The 17,677-nt window shown below is 37.2% G+C and overlaps 1 protein-coding gene and 1 pseudogene across 2 annotated transcripts in view; both read left to right on the forward strand.

Annotated features, from left to right (window-relative positions):
• BAZ2B (bromodomain adjacent to zinc finger domain 2B) overlaps positions 1-17,677 on the forward strand; it is a 317,972-nt gene that overhangs the window by 20,821 nt on the left and 279,474 nt on the right. The window lies entirely within an intron of this gene.
• On the forward strand, positions 825-7,587 carry LOC131827187 (complement component 1 Q subcomponent-binding protein, mitochondrial-like; annotated as a pseudogene).

Genomic DNA, 17,677 nt, shown 5'->3' on the forward strand with positions numbered 1-17,677 from the left:
AAGTTTATCAGCATTATTTAGCATGTTTTAAATCCTTATATAGCAGTATACTGTACGTATCATTTTCTGATGTGCTTTTTCCACTAATCTTTGTGTTTTAGTTTCTGTGGGTCAGGAAAATGGGATTGGCTTAGGTGGTTTTAACTCACGGTCTCCCTTGAGGTGGTTATCAAGCTTCCAGTTGGGACAGCAGTCATCTCAAAACTCAGCTGGGGCTGGAGGATCTGATGCCAAGCTTAGGTTATAATTGACAGTTCCTTATTGGCTATTGGTAGGAGGCCTCAGTTCTTTGTTACGTGATCATTTCCATAGTGCTCCTTCTGACATGGCAGCTTCCTTCCCCCAGAGTAATGAGAGAGACAGAGACAGACACAGAAAGCAAACACAGAAACATACTCTTTGAAGTGACAATGTTTTGAGAGAGGAAGACGAATATTTTGAATATAAAGCAACTTGGCAAACAATAAACAGTTCAGACGATCTAACAAAGTAATGATTTAGGATACTAACAAACTTAAGATGACCCCAGAAATATTTAGAAACTTTGCTGAAGGAATTTGTGTTCCAGGGGTGCCTGTGTGGCTCAGTGGGTTAAAGCCTCTGCCTTCGGCTCAGGTCATGATCCCAGGGTCCTGGGATTGAGCCCCGCATCAGGCTCTCTGCTCAGCAGGGAGCATGCTTCCCCTCCTCTCTCTGCCTGCCTCTCTGCCTACTTGTGATCTGTCAAATAAATAAATAAAATCTTAAAAAAAAAAAAAGAAATTTGTATTCCAGACACATAGTGTTTCATTGGTATTGTGTGTGTGTGTGTGTGTGTGTGTGTGTGTATATATATATATATATATATATATATATATATGAAAGTTTAATACCAGTATTAATAGAAGGTTTATTTTCATTCTTAAAGGTAGCTGCTTTGCTTGAAAATAAAAAAGTCCCATTAGAACCCACTGTTTCAAATAAAATCAAAATTAAAATGAATCACAAGATATGCTGTCATATTTTAAAGCCTTAATTCTAGTACTGTGAATTTTGTGATGGAAGGTAAATCTGGACATTTGGTGATTTTAGAGTTTTGCTTAGTTTTGTTTTTTGGCCACCCAAAGTGGGAGTGGAATCAAAATTTTTAGAAGTTATAATGAAAATGTAAATACTTTTCTGTGAAAACAAGGAAAAAATAATGGACTGGAAGTATCTTTAAAATCATATGAATTGTGATTCCATTCTTCCTTTTCATATTTTACCATTCAGTACTTGACTATCCTTCTATAACTGTTATCTTAAAATATTTGCTTCTGCTTCCTGATTCTACCTTTGTTACCATAGAAACAGAAGTGGACTAGGGAAATTGGCAAGACAACCAGCAACTGAAATTAATGAGGATTCTAACTCTTCACCTGTAGTAGTTGTATTTCATTTACAACTCCTGTTTTAAAAATAAGCAATGTAAGGACTGTTGAGCAGGAGAAAAAAAACCTGAAACTTAACTCTCATTTGCTTCAGACTTGTTCTTTTGCCTAGAAAACTGTTAGGAAAGAACCTTTCTAACAGCTCGGAAAAGAGCTTTTCATTCTTGTGAATGGTTAGACTACTATCACTTCTGTGATGTTATACCTTTAGATGTCTATAATATGCTTTTCTGTTATAGCTTTAGATGTTTATAATATACTTTTCAGTCATAGGTTTTAAAATAACAAAACCATAGGTTTTCTAGAGAATGAGATGTGATATTATGTGATGCAAGTCTACTGTAGTCAATATGTTTCCACACATACTACTTAAGTGAATCCGGAAAAAGAGATATGGATCTTAAATTCTGAGAAGGTATTAAAAATATTATATGTAATCAGACTATTACTTGTTTATCTTGTTAAGAAATAAATGTTTTAAAATAAAGTTGTAAAATGTAAAATGTTACTTTTAAAGGTATTTAGAAACTTCCAAAAGGTACCTTTTTGCATTTAAAAAATATTAGACTAATTTAAAAACGTATTTTTTGTTAAGTAATTTCTTTGCCTGTTGTGGGGCCTGAACGCAAAACCCTGAGATCAAGAGTCACATGCTCTACTAACTGAGCAAGCCAGGTGCCCCTCTTTGCATTTTTAATTTTTTCTTGAAATGTAGGTAAATCTGACAAAGTTCACCTTGTAAATAGATGAACTATTCAAGATTGCTAGAAGTTTGCTTCCTTCAATGTTTTTCCCCCTTTTTTACAATTAAGACATAGCACATTTTTAAGTATTTTTTGCCTTAGAAACCCAAATTTAAGCTGCTTTCCTCTGGTTGCTTCCTTAAAAATTTTAAATTCCTATATTAAACCTGCAGGCATACGTCAAAGATATTGATATTGTGTGTTCTGATCAGGACCACAACAATAACGTGAATATTGCAATAAAGTGAGTCAAATGAATTTTTTGGTTTCCCAATGTGTATATAAGTTATGTTTACCCTATACCATAGTCTGTTTAGTGAGTAATAATACCATTATGTCTAAAACAATGTACAAATCTTTTTTACTTTATTTGACTATAGTTGATATACAATATTATATTAGTTTCAGGTATACAACTTAGTGTTCGATAAGTTTACATATTATGCTATAACAATATCACTGACTATGTCCGTTATGTTGTGCCTTTTATTCCTGTGACTTATTCATTCCATAACTGGAAGGCTATATCTCCCATTCCCCTTCATCTGATTTGCTCAAACCCCCCTCCCGTCCTCTATGGCAACCATCAGTTTCCTCTCTGTATTTATAGGTCCAGTTGTGTTCTTCATTCCTTCATTTGTTTTTGTTTTTGTTTTTAGATTCTACTTATGAGTGAAATCATATGACATTTGTCTTCCACAGTCTGACTTATTTCACTTAGCATAACACTTTTGGTTTATCCGTGTTGTCTCACATGGCATCATCTCAGCATTTTTTATGGTTGCATAATAGTCTCCACAGTGGAACTGCTTTTAAAGCTGGAGTCAGTCCTCTCAAATCCTGCCACTGCTTGGGGTGCATGAGTGGCTCAGTTGGTTAAGCAGCTGCCTTTGGCTGAGATCATGATCCCTGGGCCCTGGGATCAAGCCCCACATCTGGCTCTGTGCTTGGCAGAGAGCCTGCTTTTCCCTCTGCCTGATGCTTTCTGTCCCTCTCTCTCTGCCAAATAAATAAATAAAAATCTTTTAAAAACCCCAAACCCTGCCACTGCTTTATCAACTATGTTTATGTAATATTCTGAGCCCTTTGTTGTCATTTCAGTAGTCTTCACAACATCTTCACCAGAAGAACATTCCATCTCAAGAAACCACTTTCTTTGTATAGCTGTAAGAAGTAACTCCTCATCCATTAAGGTTTTATCATGAGATTGCAGTAGTTCAGTAACATATTAAGACTCCACTTCTAATTGCAGTTCTCTTGCTATTTCTACCACATCTGCATTTCCTTCCTTTACTAAAGTCTTGAGCCAACCCTTCAAATGTTGGAATCAGCTTCTTCCAGACTCCTGTTAATGTTGATATTTTGACCTCTTTCTATGAATCATAAGGGTTCTAGAATGGTGAGTCATGTCCAAAGGTTTTCTATTTTTTTTGCCCAGATCCATCAGAGGAATCACTATCTGGCAGCGATAACCTTACAAAATGTATTTCTTATGTAATAAGACTGGAAAATCAGAATTACTCCTCCATCCATGGGCTACAGAATGGATGTTGTATTACCAGACACGAAAACAACATTTATCTCCTTGGACATCTTCATCAGAGCTCTTGGGGAATAGGGAGGGCCAAGATAAGGGAGAGAGATCCATCAGTGGCGCACTCAGAATACACTCAACATTATTATCCTATAACTTTATTAAGTTCATCATCTTATATGGGCATGGTTCATGGCACCCCAAAATTAAATAGTAATATCAGAGATCACTGATCACATAGATCATCATAATAAATACAATAATAATGAAAAAGTTTGAAATAAACACTTCCAGGGGGCACTGGTTAGGATCTTCCACCTAGGTCAACCTTCATGCTTACTCATGCCTGCAGACCCAGTACTGTCTCTGCTGTGCCCAGTGCCCCATGCATTGGGCTTCCCTGTTGCAGGATTCTGCAGCCAGTCCAAACTCCGCTGCCTCAGCCTCTGCAGCAGCCCGAAGTGGGAGTGGGCCTTTTGTGGGGCACTTAGGGCTTCTCTGCCTGCAAATGGGATGGATCAGCTGAGCCACCTGTGCTCTCGAGTATCCTGGGGCTGCAGCTGCAGCGTGCTATATACCCAGGGGACAGAGCTTTGGTTGAATTACTGAGTGATGCAATTAAGGAGGAAGAGAAGAAGCAGAAGCAAAAGTCCTTCCCCAAGATACTGGGAAGTTGGGAGCTGGAAGTGAATGGGACAGAACCAAAGTAGTGGGGAAAGTTCCTAGAGAAAAGTTCCTTCATTGTCACTCTCAACATTAACAATAACATCCTGGCAACATTTGATAGGGAAGAGGAGCCCTCCCAAGCAGAGGGTTGAAGAACAGGAGCCTGAATTGACATCCATTCCCAGTTTCATGGTTGAAGTTATAAAGAATGTGGCAAGAAGGCCCTATTGCTAGACTGTCACTACTGTCTAGAAGATGAGCTTGGACAAGAAGAGGAGGACAAGAGTGATACTTTCTCCAGGGAAATGACCTTTTAGTCCATTGGCGAGCCTGATGGGAAGGACACTCAACACCAATCCCTTGGCTTGGACTCTCTATGACCCCCTGCTGGATTTCCTGGCAGGCTGAGGGGTGGATAACACTTTAGTAGATGAGTTAGTGGAGCTCAGCACAGCCCTGAAGCATCAGGAAAATTACTTTTCTTGAAGATCTCAAAAGGTTTTGTCAAGAGCCAGTTGAGCATACAAGACATTGAACATTTTAAATCTATGGCAGGTTTTGCTTTGGTCATAGAACACACCTACTCTGAAGCCAGACACACACATGTTTTGGGGTGGTTTTCATTGTAATAGCATGGAAAATTATTCACATTTAAATTACTACCATTGCCCTCTTATTTACTATTAATTTATTCTCTACAAATCTGTTATTCCAATTTTTTTGTATAACATAATGGGGAACAATAAAATTGTTTTATGTCCTTTCTCAAAAAGAAAAATTGAAATATTCCAAGAATTACCAAAATGTGACACAGAGACACAAAGTAAGCAAATGTTGTTGGAAAAATGGTACCAATAACTTGCTCAAGGCAGGGTTGCTGTAAACTTTCAACCTGTAAAAGCACACACTGTGAATGCAGTGGAGTACCAAAGTATTGTTTTTTTCTTGTTGTTTTGATCCTACAATGTTTACATTGTAAACATTGGGGTTTTTTTGTTGTTGTTTTTGAAGAACTTTTTTTTTAAGGTTTTATTATGTATGTATGTATGTGTGTGTGTGTGTGTCTTTGAGAGCAAGAGATAGAATGAATGTAAGAGTGGGGCAGAGGGAGGGTCAAAGAGGTAATCCTCAAGCAGACTCCACGCTGAGCGTGGACCCTGATGTTAGGGCTTGATCTCACAACCTGAGCCAAAAATCAAGAGTCGGATATTCAACTGAATGAGCCACCCATGTGCCCATATATTCAAGGAACTTTTACTTGTTTTCTTTTTGAGTGGCTGATTAGTGGTAGCCATTTTTGCCAGCCGTCTTTTTTAATATTGTCTCTCTGTTTTGGAGTTGTTATTTCTTAAGAGGACTCATAATTCATGGCTATATCTAAAAATTTTTATACTGTAGATTAAAATTAAAGTTTATTTAAGTATGTTTATATAATGACAAGCTGTAGTTATCAAAACTATTTTTCTTTTACTGAAAAAAAATTTTTTTTGGATCATTCTATACTGTATACCATTCACTGCAGCATTGAACAGCTACTGTTGGTAATTCATTTGACTGGGTGCTGTGGGTGTAGAGATGCCTAACACTTTTCTCTCTGTTCATAGGCTATCAGGGGGAAACAGTCAGGTAAATAATTAAATAAAGTATGAGAAGTATATCAGAAGAAACAGATTTAATGTAAAGAGGTAGCTCTGAGGAGATGAGTAATATTTTAGGGAGAAAGTCAGCATATTGTTACACCCTGAGGGCAAAGACTGCATTTTATCATCTAAAAGTTACATGTTTACAACACAGCACTGGACCTTAAAATTGGTAATATAATCATAGTCAATAAATATTAGTGATTAAACAAGTTGAAATCTTAGCAAATTTTTGAAGAATTGAAGTATGTTCACGTGGGCAAAATGGTAAAATATAGGCTAGCAAATAATGTTGGAGGATCAGGCTAACAAGTGATGAAGATACTTGCAGATAATGAGACATCACTAATGTGGGCTTTTTTAAAGTTATGTTTTTGAAAGGGAGAGAGGAACACGATAAAATTGAGTCAGATTTCAGTTTTAAAAAGGTATCCCTACTGGCATTGTGGATAATGCAGTTGAAGGAGAAGAGGGATGCTATCTTTTCTTAGTAATGAACTTTAACGTGTAAACATTGTAGGATCAAAATTTTAACTGAACATCTATAATTAAGCTTTTTCCCGCTACTATTTCAAGTTCTATTTAAATTTTAGTTAACACATAATCTAATATTAATTTCCAGGATGGAATTTAGTGATTCATCACATATATTTAACACCCAGTGCTCATCACAAGTGCCCTCCTTAACACCAACCACCACCCATTGAGCGCATCCCCTCTAAACTCAGGCTTTTATACATTAATTTTTTATTATTTAGTTTTAGGGTTTATATTATGCCAGTCTATTTTATGTGGAATAACTTTAATTTTTCAATACATTTTTCATTATCCTTATGATATGTGATTAAGTTTTTAATGTTCAAAATGACCAATTCATATATACCAGTCATATTTGGATATATAGCAGGGAGAATAATTAGTGATCTCACTTAATTTTTTTTTTTAAGTAAGAAAAATTTATAAGCTTGAAGTTGTGAATTAGTTCAATTAAAGATTAGCTAACACTTTTTTTTTTTTTTTTTAAGAGAGAGTGCACAAGCAGGGAAGAGCAGAGGGAATCTTAAGCAGGCTACACACCCAGCGTAGAGCCCATCTTGGGCTATCTCATGAACCTGAAATCATGACCTGAGCTGAAATCGAGAGTCCGACACTTAACCCACTGAGCCACTCAGGCACCCTTAGTTAATGGTTTTAAGTAGCTTTATAACAAACTTAGCAACAATTTGCAAGAAAACTTCTGGGTTATTGTAGAATTAGGTGTTATTAATTACTTCCACTCAGCAGATACACATATATATACACATATATATATGTGTGTGTGTGTGTGTATATATATATATATCACATGTGGATATGAACACATATGGATATGTATATATACATATGTACATATGGATATATATATTTATCTCCCAGAACCTTTCACACACGAAAAAACAAAATTATTTGGGTCACAAAATGAAAGCAGATATTTTCAAGGTAGTAATAACTGTAAGTCTTCATCCTAATAAATCCTTTTTTACAGTGCCAGATGTAAACTTCTAATCATATTATAATTATCACAGACTCTAGGTCATCGATTAATTAATAATTGACAATGGGGGGACGCCTGGGTGGCTCAGTTGGTTAAGCAGCTGCCTTCGGCTCAGGTCATGATCCCAGCGTCCTGGGATCGAGTCCCACATCGGGCTCCTTGCTCAGCAGGGAGCCTGCTTCTCCCTCTGCCTCTGCCTGCCATTCTGTCTGCCTGTGCTCTCTCTCTCCCCCCCTGTCTCTCTGATAAATAAATAAAATCTTTAAAAAAAAAAAAAATAATTGACAATGGGTTTTTAACATTAATATGATATTTAATATTAAAGCTGTAATTGTGAAATATGTTATCATAAAAACAATAATCTACATCTTTACCACACATAAAATAACCTACTAAATACATTTAACATATTTACTAGTACTTCAAAAGTTTCTGAGTGAACAATATAAAAGTGACTTTTGCTGAAAATATGGAATACGTAGGCATGCAAGGAAGAAAGTCACTTATTTAGGCCAGTAATGTTGAAAAGATTATTTTTGAAAAGATTTATTTATTTATTTATTTATTTGAGAGAGAGCACAGAGAGAGAGTGAGAAGGAGAAGCAGGCTACCTGCTGAGCAGATAGCCCAGCTCAGGGCTCCACCCCAGGACCAAGAGCTCATGACCTCAGCCAAAGGCAGATACTTACTAGATGGAGCCAACTAGATACTCTGAAAAGATTATATTTAAGTATGCATTGAGGCAGCAAACAAGTCACAATTGACAAAAATGCCCTTGTCATTTATTATTTTTTAAAATATGTATTTATTCATTTTAAAGAGAAAAAAAATCTGCTTAAAAATGGAATAAGCAACTATGTTACATTATAAAACTAATATGTAGGATATACCTAACTGATTTTGTTAGATGATTCTAAGTGTCATGAAAAAGTCTCTTATTTAAGGAAGAAGGAAAAGTATGTTAACCATCTTAACTATATTTCTAGTATGGAATTAAAATTTTTGAAAATGACTTCTAGCCACTGTTTGCCAAATTTACAGTAACAGAAACTTCCTACCCAATGTAGTTGGAGGTGACAGATAATTCATTTAGTCAAGACAGTTAAAATGGGAAATCATTACAAAGGTATATATACACATATATATACATATAAGTGTAAACATTTAATAACCCAAAAGCTTCACACTTTGTGACTTAAAAAATCTGTTAATGGGGACGGGGAATTTTTACTTTTTATTTGATGGATCCCTAAGTGGAAATCATTGTGTCTTTACTGAACCCACACTTATGAAATACAAGTTTCATATCAGATTCCTACAAAGCCTTCTGGGTGCAGAGTATATTGTTATGAAGTCTTCTGTCAATATGTATGCTTGTCTGCTTGTCTTATCTAATTAACAATAACTTGAAGTAAACTTTCTTTTGCACCCATTTCATTGTTTTTTGTTCATTGTAATTTCATTCATAGTAATGAAATTACATTAAAAGCCGTATCAAATATTACTAGCCTTTTTTGAAAAAGTTTTTTTATATGTTTGAGAGAGAGACACAGAGCATGGGCATCGGAAGGGGCAGAGGGAGAAGGAGAAGCAAGCTCCCGCTAAGCAGGGAGCCCGATGTGGGGATCAATCCTAGAACCCTAGGATCAGGACCTGAGCGGAAGGCAGACTGAGCCATTTAGGTGCCCCAAATATTACTAGCCCTAATACATTTCAGAAAAAACAAGATTTCCTAGGTATACAAATCTAATACTGGGAGCAGAAATAGTATGGCCAACTGGAAAGAGAAAGAAATAATTGACAGTAAGATTTTTGCCTTTGCAAAACTTCTTTGTTCCATGTGCCTAGTGTTTATTACGGAACCCATCATCAAATCAAATCATATTTGAGAGATATCTCAAAGAGATCTTGGCAGAGGTAGTTCTGGGGGTCAATCCCAGGACACTCGCCTTTCTGCTCTCTCATACTCCAGCCTGGGGTTTCATTAGATGGATATAATTCCTTTTGTTTTCCTGTAGTTGCTTCATATTACTCACATTTCCCTTTTGCATCATCATGTTTTCCTTTCTTGGATTATTACCACAACATACTTGGAAAAAAGATTCTTCTTTTCATTCCCTTCGTTATTGCCATAAATTCTCTGCTTTTCATTTAGCAGAATTTTATTTGCTACCTATAATACTCTGTTACCATTTTTTTTTAAAGATTTATTTATTTGAAAGAGAGGGAGCACGTGGTCAGGAGGGGCAGAGAGAATCCAAGCAGAATCCTGGCTGAGCAGGGACCTCCCCTTCCCCTCCCCCGACTGCTGGGCTCCATCTTCAGACCCTGAGATCACAAACCGAGCTGAAACCAAGAGCCGGACATTTAACCAGCTGAACCACTAGGGCGCTGCTCTCCTACCATTCATTCTTTCTTTCTTTTTTTTTTTTTTAAGATTTTATTTATTTGTCAGAGAGAGGGAGAGAGAGCGAGCACAGGCAGACAGAATGGCAGGCAGAGGCAGAGGGAGAAGCAGGCTCCCTGTCGAGCAAGGAGCCCAATGTGGGACTCGATCCCAGGATCATGACCTGAGCCGAAGGCAGCTGCTTAACCAACTGAGCCACCCAGGCGTCCCATCCTACCATTCTTTCTTGATTTGGCTTTAGTCATGCTTTTGCTTCACGTAACCTCCAGAAAACTGTTCTTGTCAGTGTCGCTGACAATTCTCAATTCTCATTTTCTTGACTAAACCTGTAACATTTAACAAAGTTTATCACTCTATACAACTCTAAACTTTCTTTTCCTTTCCCTTCCACAATTTCATATTTTGTTTTTCCTCCTAGTTTTCTATTTTCTCTTTTCTTTGCTGGTTTCTCTTCATGTCTCCATCCATACCCCAGGCTTCACTCGTTGCACAGCTTCTGTTCTTGAACTGTAACTGTCTTAGTGAAGTAGTTTCATCCCCTGGATTTAGATAGCATTGAAATGCTAATGACTCCCCAAGTTGCTTATTCCATTTTTTTAAGCAGATTTTTTTCTATTTCAGTATAATTGATGTATAACATTGTATCAGTTTAATGATATTTATATATGATATGAAATAATCACCCCATTAAGTCTGGTTACCACCACTCATAGTTACAAATTGTTTTTCTTGCGTTGAGAACTTTTAAGATATATTCCCTTAGCAGCTTTCAGATATGCAATATATTTTACTATCCATGTTACTATGCTGTACATCTCATGATTTATTTATTTTATAGCTGGAAGTTTGTAACCTTTGACCTTTTCACCCATTTCACCTATTCCCCTCCTCCTGGGCTGGTAACCATCAATCTGTTCTCAGTATGTATTCTTTGAACTGTATTTCTTTTTTTCTTTTTCTTTCTTTTTTTTTAAGATTCTACATATAATTGCGATCGATCGTATGGTATTTTTATTTCTCTGACTTATTTCAGTTAGTATAATGCCCTTAACGTCTATCCATTTTGTCACAAATGGAGATATTTATGCTTTATGGCTGAGTAATACTTCATTGTACATATATACATTTTCCTTATCCATTCATCCATCAATGCATACTTTGGTTACTTCCTTACTATTATAAATAACACTGCAGTGAACATATATATCTGCGGGTAAGTGTTAGTAGCTTTTACTTTCTTTTAATAAATACCCAGAATTGGAATTGCTAGATCATACAGTAGTTCTAGTTTTATTTTTTGAGGAACTTCCGTACTGTTTTCCATAGCGGGTGCACTAATTTGCATTCTTAACCAACAGTGCATGAGGGTTCCCTTTTCTGTACATCCTTGCCAGTACTTGTGATTTCTTGTTTTTGTTTTTGTTTTATCACAGCCATTCTAAGAGTTGTGAGGTGATACCTCATTGTGGTTTTGATTTGCATCATCTTGATAATCACTGATGTTGAGCTCCTGTGGACCATCTGCATATCTTCTTGAAAAAACGTTTATTCAGATCCTTTGCTCATTTTTAAATCATATTGTTTCTTATTTTGCTACTGAGTTGTAAGAGTTCTTTCTATATTTTGAATGCTAACTTCCCATCAGATATATGATTTGCAAATATTTCCTCCTACACAGTAGGTTGCCTTTTCATTTTATTTTTTAATGATGGTTTCCTTTGCTGTATAGAAACTTTTTAGTTGGATTTAGTCCCACAAGTTTACTTTCACATTTGTTGCATTTGATTTTGGTGTCAATTCCAAAAAAATGATTGCTAAACCCAATTGCAAGGAACTTAACCCCCTATGTTTTACTCCAGGTGTTGTGTGGTTTCAGGCTTTATGTTCAAGTCTTTAATCCATTTTGAGTTGATTTTTGTGTATGGTATAAGATAGTGATCCAGTTTCTTTCTTTTGCATGTAGCCATCCAGTTTTCCCAATACCATTTATTAAAGAGCTTGTCCTTTCCCTGTTGTTTATTCTTGCCTCCTTTGTCACAAATTAGTTGATTGTATGTGCATGGGTTTATTTCCAGGCTTTCTATTTTCTTCCATTGATCTTTGTGTCTTGGTTTGTTTTTATGGCAATACCATATTGTTTTGATTACTATAGTTTTGTATTATAGTTTGAAATCAGGAAGTGTGATGACTCCAGCTTTGTTCATTTTTCTCAAGATTGTTTTGGCTATTTGGAGTCTTTTGTAGTTAAATACAAATTTTAGGATTTGCTTGTTCTATTTCTGTGAAAAATGCTATTGGAATTTCTTTTTTTTTAAATTTTAAAAATATTTTATAAACATAATGTATTTTTAGCCCCAGGGGTACAGGACTGTGAGTCGCCAGGTTTACACACTTCACAGCACTCACCACAGCACACCCTCCCCCAATGTCCATAACCCCACCACCCTCTCCCTTGCCCCCTCCCCGCAGCAACCCTCAGTTTGTTCTGCAAGATTGAGAGTCTCTTATGGTTTGTCTCCCTCCCGATCCCATCTTGTTTCATTTATTCTTTTCCTACCCCCCAAACCCTCCATGTTGCATCTCCACTTCCTCACATCAGGGAGATCATATGATAGTTGTCTTTCTCCAATTGACTTATTTCGCTAAGCATAATACCCTCTAGTTCCATCCATGTCATCGCAAATGACAAGATTTCATTTCTTTTGATGGCTGCATAGTATCCCATTGTGTGTATATATATATACCATATATTCTTCATCCATTCATCTGTTGATGGACATCTAGATTCTTTCCATAGTTTGGCTATTGTGGAGGACATTGCTGCTATAAACATCCGGGTGCACGTGCCCCTTCGGATCACTACGTTTGTATCTTTAGGGTAAATACCCAGTAGTGCAATTGCTGGGTCATAGGGTAGCTCTATTTTCAACATTTTGAGAAACCTCCATGCTGTTTTCCAGAGTGGTTGCACCAGCTTGCATTCCCACCAACAATGTAAGAGGATTCCCCTTTCTCCACATCCTAGCCAGCATCTGTCATTTCCTGACTTGTTAATTTTAGCCATTCTGACTGGTGTGAGGTGGTATCTCATTGTGGTTCTGATTTGTATTTCCCTGATGCCGAGTGATGTGAAGCATTTTTTCACGTGTCTGTTGGCCATCTGGATGTCTTCTTTGCAGAAATGTCTGTTCATGTCCTCTGCCCATTTCTTGATTGGATTATTTGTTCTTTGGGTGTTGAATTTGCTAAGCTTTTTATAGATTTTGGATACTAGCCCTTTGTCTGATATGTCGTTTGCAAATATCTTCTCCCATTCTGTCAGTTGTCTTTTGGTTTTGTTAACTGTTTCCTTTGCTGTGCAAAAGCTTTTGATCTTAATGAAGTCCCAATAGTTCAATTCCAGCCTTGCTTCCCTTACCTCTGGCGATGTTCCTGAGAAGACGTTGCTGTGGCTGAGGTCGAAGAGGTTGCTGCCCGTGTTCTCAAGGATTTTGATGGATTTCTTTCTCACATTGAGATCCTTCATCCATTTTGAGTCTATTTTCATTTGTGGTGTAAGGAAATGGTCCGATTTCGTTTTTCTGCACGTGGCTGACCAATTTTCCCAACACCATTTGTTGAAGAGGGTGTCTTTTTTCCACTGGATATTCTTTCCTGTTTTGTCGAAGATGAGTTGACCATAGAGTTGAGGGTCTATTTCTGGGCTCTCTATTCTGTTCCATTGTGTGTCTGTTTTTGTGCCAGTACCATACTGTCTTGTTGTTGACAGCTTTGTAATAGAGCTTGAAGTCCAGAATTATGATGCCACCAACTTTGGCTTTCTTTTTCAATATTCTATTGGCTATTTGAGGTCTTTTCTGGTTCCATATAAATTTTAGGATTATTTGTTCCACTTCTTTGAAAAAAATGGATGGGATTTTGATAGGGATTGCATTAAACGTGTAGATCACTTTAGGTAGCATAGACATTTTCACAATATTTATCCTTCCAAGCCAGGAGCATGGAACATTTTTCCATTTCTTTGTGTCTTCCTCAATTTCTTTCATGAGTACTTTATAGTTTTCTAAGTATAGATTCTTTTCCTCCTTGGTCAGGTTTATTTCTAGGTATCTTATGGTTTTGGGTGCATTTATATATGGGATTGACTCCTTAATTTCTCTTTCTTCTGTCTTGTTGTTGGTGTTAAGAAATGCAACTGATTTCTGTACATTGATTTTATATCCTGACACTTTATGAATTCCTGTACAAGTTCTGGCAGTTTTGGAGTGGTCTTTTAGGTTTTCCACATACAGTATCATATCATTTCCAAAGAGTGATAGTTTGACTTCTTCTTTGCTGATTTGGATGCCTTTAATTTCTTTTTGTTGTCTGATTGCTGAGGCTAGGACTTCTAGTACTGTGTTGAATAGCAGTTGTGATAATGGACATCCCTGCCGTGTTCCTGACCTAAGCAGAAAAGCTTTCAGTTTTTCTCCATTGAGAATGATATTTGCGGTGGGTTTTTCATAGATAGCTTTGATAATATTGAGGTATGTGCCCTCTATCCTTACACTTTTTTTTTTTTTTTTTTTTAAGATTTTATTTATTTATTTATTCATTTGACAGACAGAGATCACAAGTAGGCAGAGAGAGAGAGAGAGAGAGAGAGAGGAGGAAGCAGGCTCTCCGCGGAGCAGACAGCCCGATGCGGGGCTCGATCCCAGGACCCTGGGATCACGACCTGAGCCGAAGGCAGAGGCTTCAACCCACTGAGCCACCCAGGCGCCCCTATCCTTACACTTTGAAGAGTTTTTTGATCAGGAAGGAATTCTGCACTTTGTCAAATGCTTTTTCAGTATCTATTGAGAGTATCATATGGTTCTTGTTCTTTCTTTTATTAATGTATTGTATCACATTGATTGATTTGTGGATGTTGAATCAGTCTTGCAGCCCTGGAATAAATCTTTCTTGGTCATGGTGAATAATCCTTCTAATGTGCTGTTGGATCCAATTGGTTAGTATTTTGGTGAGAATTTTCGCATCTGTGTTCATCAAGGACATTGGTCTGTAATTCTCTTTTTTGATGGGATCCTTGTCTGGTTTTAGGATCAAGGTGATGCTGGCCTCATAAAATAAGTTTGGAAGTTTTCCCTCCATTTCTATTTTTTGGAACAGTTTCAGGAGAATAAGAATTGGTTCTTCTTAAATGTGTGGTAGAATTCCCCTGGGAAGCCGTCTGGCCCTGGGCTTTTGTTTGTCTGGAGGAGATTTTTGATGACTTTCAATCTCCTTACTGGTTATGGGTCTGTTCAGGTTTTCTATTTCTTCCTGGTTCAGTTGTAGTTTATATGTCTCTAGGAATTCATCCATTTCTTCCAGATTGCCAAATTTGTTGGCATAGAGTTGTTCATAGTATGTTCTTATAATTGTTTGTATTTCTTTGGTGTTGGTTGTGATCTCTCCTCTTTCATTCATGATTTTATTTATTTGGGTCCTTTCTCTTTTCTTTTTGATAAGTCTGGCCAGGGGGTTATCAATCTTATTAATTCTTTCAAAGATCCAGCTCCTAGTTTCATTGATTTGTTCTGTTTTGGTTTTTTTGTTGTTGTTGTTGTTTGTTTGTTTGTTTCTATTTCATTGATTTCTGCTCTGATCTTTATGATTTCTCTTCTCCTGCTGGGTTTAGGCTTTCTTTATTGTTCTTTCTCCAGTTCCTTTAGGTGTAGGGTTAGGTTGTGTATTTGAGACCTTTCTTGTTTCTTGAGAAAGGCTTCTCTCACTGTATATTTTCCTCAGTACTGCCTGTGTCCCACAGATTTTGAACTGTTGTGTTTTCATCATCATTTGTTTCCATGAATTTTTCAATTCTTCTTTAATTTCCTGGTTGACCCATTCATTCTTTAGAAGGATGCTGTTTAGTCTCCATGTATTTGGGTTCTTTCCAAATTTCCTCTTGTGATTGAGTTCTAGCTTCAGAGCTTTGTGGTCTGAAAATATGCAGGGAATGATTCCAATCTTTTGATACTGGTTGAGACCAATTTATGACCCAGGATGTGATCTATTCTGGAGAATGTTCCATGTGCATTGGAGAAGAATGTGTATTCTGTTGCTTTGGGATGGAATGTTCTGAATATATCTGTGATGTCCATCTGGTCCAGTGTGTCATTTAAGGCCTTTATTTTCTTGTTGATCTTTTGGTTGGATGATCTGTCCATTTCAGTTAGGGGAGTGTTAATGTCCCCTACTATTATTGTATTATTGTCAATGTGTTTCTTTGATTTTGTTATTAATTGGTTTATATAGTTGGCTGCTCCCATGTTAGGGGCATAGATATTTAAGATTGTTAGATCTTCTAGTTGGACAGACCCTTCGAGTATGATATAGTGTCCTTCCTCATCTCTTATTATAGTCCTTGGCTTAAAATCTAATTGATCTGTTATAAGGATTGACATCCCAGCTTTCTACTGATGTCAATTAGCATGGTAAATTATTTTCCACTCCCTCACTTTATATCTGGAGGTGTCTTCGGGTCTGAAATGAGTTTCTTGTAGGCAGCATATTGATAGGTTTTGTTTTTTTATCCATTCTGATACCCTCTGTCTTTTGATTGGGGGCATTTAGCCCATTTACATTCAGGGTAACTATTGAGAGATATGAACTTAGTGCCATTGTATTGCCTGTAAGGTGACTGTTACAGTACATTGTCTCTGTTTATATGCCTATAAAGATGAAAAAAAAATTTTTTTTATTTTTAAATTTCTTAAAAAGCAGTTGATAAAGTATGTTGGTTGGGAGAATAAAGAAAAAGAAAGTGGAGTGAATTTGCTTGGGCTGGAGACTAGAACAAACCCGGAGCTAGATTTAGAGTATATTTTGATCTATTAGAAGAAGGTGTACCCCAAATTTTTTAGAAGAAAAAAAACCCCTGTGTATACAAAAAATAAAGTTAGATACAATTAGGATAAAATATGACTATAATAATGAAGGTTCAAAAACGATTATTATTTATTATTTTATGAAAGGTATTAAGATAAACTAGTTAAAAAACGTTAGAAGAGGAATGTGTAAAATTTAAAATTTAGCAGAAGAAAAAAATATTAATTAACTGCAAGACTAAAGAATCATGGGGAGAAAGCCATGAATTCCATGGTTTGCTTTCTCCTCCTCTGGAATTCCGCTGTTCTCCTTCATTAAGTGAACTTGATCGTGGCTGGATTTCTTGTTGATCTTCTCAGGTAGAGGCCTGTTGTAGTGATTTCCAAGTGTCTTTGCTCGAGGCAGAATTGCACCAGGGCCAGGTGCCAGCCTAAGTAATCAGCTCAGGTTCGATTTCAGGAGCTTTTGTTCACTGAATGCTTTCCGTAGTGTTCTGGAGGATGGGCATGAAAATGGCGGCCTCCCAGTTTCCAGCCCAGAGGAGCCGAGAGATTGGGGTCCCACTCCTCAGTGTGCCCTCAGAGAAAAGCGCTCAGTCACTCCCGTCTCCCTGGCCACTGGCCGTGCTCCGAGCTCATCCAGCCTGTGACTAAGCATCTCTGTCTCTGGCACACAGCTCCACCTGGAGTCTCTGAACCCAGCAGATCCCTGAGCTCCCCCAGGGGATGTCTCCCCAGATCTTGTGGGGACCTCACTTGCAGAGCAGTGGTCTGTGCCACAGATTACGGTTCAAGGTAACCCCGAGTTGAGAGCTTACTCCTCGGCTCTGTCTTTGTAGCCAGCTTTCCTGCTCCAATACTTGCAAGCTCTGCGACACTCAAACATCCCC

The sequence above is a fragment of the Mustela lutreola genome, chromosome 3 (genome assembly GCF_030435805.1).
Source record: "Mustela lutreola isolate mMusLut2 chromosome 3, mMusLut2.pri, whole genome shotgun sequence".
Taxonomy (NCBI): Eukaryota; Metazoa; Chordata; class Mammalia; order Carnivora; family Mustelidae; genus Mustela; species Mustela lutreola.